Source organism: Callithrix jacchus, chromosome 15, assembly GCF_049354715.1.
Source record: "Callithrix jacchus isolate 240 chromosome 15, calJac240_pri, whole genome shotgun sequence".
NCBI classification, from domain to species: domain Eukaryota; kingdom Metazoa; phylum Chordata; class Mammalia; order Primates; family Cebidae; genus Callithrix; species Callithrix jacchus.
In genome coordinates, this window is record NC_133516.1 from 79070504 (window position 1) to 79075701 (window position 5198).

General features: G+C 42.8%; 1 pseudogene; it reads left to right on the forward strand.

The window, feature by feature from the left end:
* Nucleotides 1-2862: 2862 nt before the first annotated feature.
* On the forward strand, nt 2863-2975 carry LOC118148214 (small nucleolar RNA U13; annotated as a pseudogene).
* The last annotated feature ends 2223 nt before the right edge of the window (nt 2976-5198 follow it).

Here is a 5198-nt window from a genome sequence, read left to right on the forward strand (position 1 = left end):
CAGCATCTGATGTAGCACATGCTGATAACTTCTGGTGCAGACTGTGTTCCCCTTGACTATTTCTTTCCTGCTTAGCACACAGTATGCTCAAACAGATAGTGTTGAATTAAATTATTGAATGTACCATCTAGACTCAAAGTTCCTTTATCTGGTGGTATTCTAATATTCAGGGCATGATATAGCCACTTTAGAAGAAAACCCAGAAACAAGTTTTGGAAGGTTATTATGTCAGGATGCACAAGCCAATGTTCTCTGTCTTGTCTTAATCAGGAAAAATAGACATGGAATGATGACTTAAGTAGGCAATATTAGGTAAGAGCTAAGGGAAACATGGTAAAACACTGGATCAAGCCACTGAGGAAAACAAAATACTTTTGTCTGCAGATGCCTGTGTCTCTCAGATAAGCTAGGCTTGAGTGGCTGCATAGGCACCAGGATCTGCTTTTCTGCATTTGTGGCAACAGTAAGAAGGGTCTTCTAGCAGAAACTGACCTTGTTCAGTAGCATCCTCTCCATGGTAATGTGGAGTTGTTAGTTCCTTTCATTGATCTCTGATGTGTAGCTTTAATTGTATCTTTGCTTTTATGTAGATAATAGATTCATGTTCCCAAGAAGATGTCTGGGAAAACCCACTGCCAGCCTTGAACACAAATAGAAGCCTGAAGAAACTTCTGTTTCATGGGTGGGCACAAGGAAGAGGAAATGGAAGAGGACAACAACCTCCAAAGGTCTGAAGTTCAGGCATGGAGAGATCACAGTTCCTCTTGCCCTCTTCTAAGGAGTGCAAACAGGAGCAATTTTATTCAAAGGAAAATGAGGAAATTGCCTTCTGGGGGATGTTACGTGGTGCTGAAAAGCTACCATCCCCCCAAAAAGCTGTTCCTCACCCATACAAGAGCTCCCATGGCTGAGGGACAGCTAATACCACTGTTGATACAATTATCTATTACCTTCCTCAATTTTTTATGCATGTTTCTCCATACTTGAGATCATATTGTATAAAAATTTTGCAATCTGCCTTTTCCAGCTAACATTGTAGCTTGTAAGCATTTGAAGGGAGAATATTATAAAATCCAGCTATTTTACAGTTGAGAGAGACATCAGACAGAAATAGCAGCAATGACAGGCACTTCTGGCTGGCTCCCGGAAGCTTAAATAGTGCTGTCCCACCTGTGGTATGGTGTACCCATTTATACAACCTCATGAAGCAGTTAGCAGTGGTTGTTTCTGGGAGGCAGGATCAAAGGAGTTGTTCTTTTTTAAAAAATCTCTCAACTTCTTATATTTTTTAAAATTTCATAATAAACCAGTATCACTTTTATAGTCAGGAAAAAAACATTTTAAAGATGTTTCCTTCTTGCTGCCAAGAAAGCAGCAAGGCATTAGAATCTGATTCAGAGGAAGAAGAGCAAGCTACCCAGGCTCATCTCACCATGCTTGAGCCTCCCCATCTATGGGATGGAGACAGTCACCCTGGACCCTCCCAGAGTAGAGACTATCACACTATCTGTCACCTATGGAGAAGGTGATGTCACTCTAGGACAAGGTGAAGAGCAGCCCATATCTGGGAAGTGGCCGAGCTTTGTGGGTCCACAGATACCCACTCCTTCAAAGCCCCCAAAGCCTCTCAGAAGAAGAACAGGAATTTGCCTTATTTGTGATTATAACCTCCCAACTCAGCCATCATTCAGAACAGACTGGAACCTTGGTATCTTTAGACCCTGGAAAAGGAGTTAAGCTACATTCTTTTCCCCTTGCTCACAAACAGGACTAACTCATTCATTAGGCACAGGAGACACAGTACCTAGGGACCAAAATACTGTTAGGGGTATACAAAATGTTTTAACATATTATATTCATGTATTTACCATTATGCCAACACAGTCATAAAATATGAATTTTTTCATATTTTTAATGGAGGAAGGGGTCCAAAAAGGCAAAAGTTCCTACTGCCCACAAAAATCACAGCATGGCCCTTGTCACTTAGCCTCTATTTCAGCTTCATATTTTTCAAGCCCTTCCATGAAATTATCAAGGTGGATTTGAACCAGAATGCCTACTCTTCCTCTCTAATCATCCTCTTCATCATTCTGGTAAAGAGCAAACAGATTTTGGGTGTAAAGTTTGGCATGAAAATAACCAGAGCCATAAGATTAAACTGAGACCCTCACAGCAGAATTAGGCAGACAGAGACATATTTGCAGAGAGCAAAAGGAAAAGCTTTTCAAATCACTCCCACAAAAACCATTACAACACTGATGGATAAGGCACAATAACTCTAGGAAATGATCTGGCATTGCCCCCTTTTCCTAGGAATAATTGTCCCTCATTCCTTAGGATAACATTTCTGTGAAATGTGAACACCCCTTTTATAACTCTGGTCCTTTTAAAATTAGAGTTATAAATAAGGACAATTTGCAAACCATTTGATTACATCCCTGTACTTTACCAATATTCCCTAAGGGGGCACTTACACCACTTTTTACATCATTAAATATTTAAATAAAAACTCATTGAAGTGAATCATGGGACAGAAAGGCATTATGAAGCACATGTTTGGGCACAGTGCAGCAGCAGCCTTTAGACGTACGGAGCACATGGAATATCTGCTCCCTGCAGACCAGGTATAGCATAACGCAGCAAGGGGCTTTGAAGGGAGAGAATACTGGTTTCAAAGAAGGAAGCCAGTAGAGAAATTACCAGTTTTACTTAGAGTTCCTTATGCAGCCGCCACAAATACACAGCATGCAATCAAGAACCAGGAAGTAAGCAAAACAGCATTGGAGTAGCGGAACTCAAGTCCCAAAGCACATGCCGGTTTAGAAATGTCATGGAAAAGTTACTGTGTTCAAAATCATTTCATTCCTCTTGTAGTTTTAAGCATGATGATTGGGTGTTCACATACATGTATGAGATGTGACGTCCTCAAACCTTGTTAGAACTTTTTCTTCTCATGTCACATTACCCATCTGACATGAGAAGAAAAAGAATCACCTCAAATAACTGGTACAAAAGAAAATAAATCCTTTAAAGTCACTTTTTTATAAAATCATGTAATTTTTCAACACATTTTATTTTATTTATTTATTTTTTGAGACAGAGTTTCGCTCTTGTTACCCAGGCTGGAGTGCAATGGTGCGATCTCGGCTCACCGCAACCTCCACATCCTGGGTTCAGGCAATTCTCCTGCCTCAGCCTCCTGAGTAGCTGGGATTACAGGCACGCACCACCATGCCCAGCTAATTTTTTGTATCTTTAGTAGAGATGGGGTTTCACCATGTTGACCAGAATGGTCTCGATATCTTGACCTCATGATCCACCCTCCTCGGCCTCCCAAAGTCCTGGGATTACAGGCTTGAGCCACCGCGCCCGGCCATAACACATTTTATTATAATTTCTATTGGTAAACATTGATTGAGCAGACACTATGTGAGGAGAGTGGAAATGTTGTATTAGATAGCCCTAACCCACAGGAGTTTGCAACATGGTTAGAAACCATGAAAATACTAGATGTAAGTGGAACACAGCAGTATCAAGGTGTACATGCTGAATGACAGAGGAGTGATCCGAACTGTAAGTTTTGTATGAGAGCCAAGAGAAGAGAGAATCCTTAAGTGACTGAGCATTATTGAGGATCCGGCAGGAAGCAGATGGCATACTCAAGAGTTTGCCTATGGAAATACCAAAGAACGGGCAGTTGAGTGAATGAATCATAGCAGTGAACTTAGGGACTAGCAATTGTGGAAAGCTGTTACCATCCCTAGACCTGAAAGGGCAAGGGACGGAATGCTGTTATTGAAGCCACATGAGAACTGGTTCCATGGAAGACAGAGTGCTGGACAGTAGCTGAGGCTATGGAGGCAAAGCAAGAAGCTCAGTTTGGGAGCTGGGAAATACATACCCAATGTATGATCACCTGCTGATACCGCCAAGAGGCCAAATCCAACCAGCTACTAGAGAGCAAGGAAGCCCAGGGGATACAATTCTGGTGCAGACACCAGGCTAGAGAAGGGAGACTAGAGAGTCGACCTAGCGAGACAAATGGTGACTAGCCCAGCACACAGGCCCGAGAGCTTGCTATGGGCCTTAAGAGAAAGGGAGGATGCACTGGCATAGAAAAGGAAGGGGGAGATCATCTTAAGCAGAAGTAGACATGTGGATATAGGAAATGGGAAATATTTTTTTTTCCAGTGAGGAGGCAATATGTACACAGTGCATTTTCTTAAGAAGAGTAAGGCTGTAACATTCAGGAAGCTTGTAGGAATTGGCATAGGTCAGAGTTTCTTTGTCACAGGACAACTGACATTTGGGGTAGGATAATTATTTGTTTGGGGGACTGTCCTCTCCTTTGTAGGATGTTTAGCAACAGCCCTGGCCCCTACCCTCTATATGCTAACAGCAGCCCACTCCCAGTTGTGATGCTAAAAAACATCATCACACATTGCCAGATGTACCCTAGGGATGCAAAACTACCCCCAGGTTGAGAACTACTAGGAGAGGAAACGGAGGAGACCATGATCAGAAAATCATTGAAACACAAGGTGAATGTAAGATGCTAAGGGCTTAGTTCAGTGTGGAGCAGTGAGACTGGCAAAAAACAGACAAAGGCACGGGGCCTGCAGGTGAGAAGCAGATGGGCTGTGTGAGAAGAGGCAGAGGGGAGCGGCTAAGGGTGATTCTTAGGTTTGTAGTGAAATAACAGGGAGGAGGATGTCTCCACCGACAGCACTATGGGGTTGGCCTTGGGGAAGATGATGTGCCCTTTGTGAGCTTGTTTGAATGAGGTCCAGGACATTTGGACAAGGGACTGAGTTGAGCAGGGAGGTGAGACTTTAGGTGTAGATTGGAGTCATCCACGCAGAGAGCCAGGTGGAAAACTTCTATCAATAGGAGGATAAGAATTCTCATGAAGGGAAGATAGAAAGAAAGCCAAGGACTGAGGTTTTCTTTTCTTTTTTCTTTTTCCTTTGGTGATGGTGGGGAGCAAGAGAGTGTTGTACATATTTAGAAGATGAATAATGTGGGATAGAAATAGAAGGCTCAGGAGGCAGGAAAACCAAGCAGTTTTCTGAGGGTGAGAGTGGGCTGAAGTTCAGCTCCTACCCTACTTCTCAGGTCATATGCCCAAGGGGCTACATCTACCCTTGAGCAACCACCCTTTGCTAATGTATGCAAAGGTGCCATATGGGTCAGGGCAG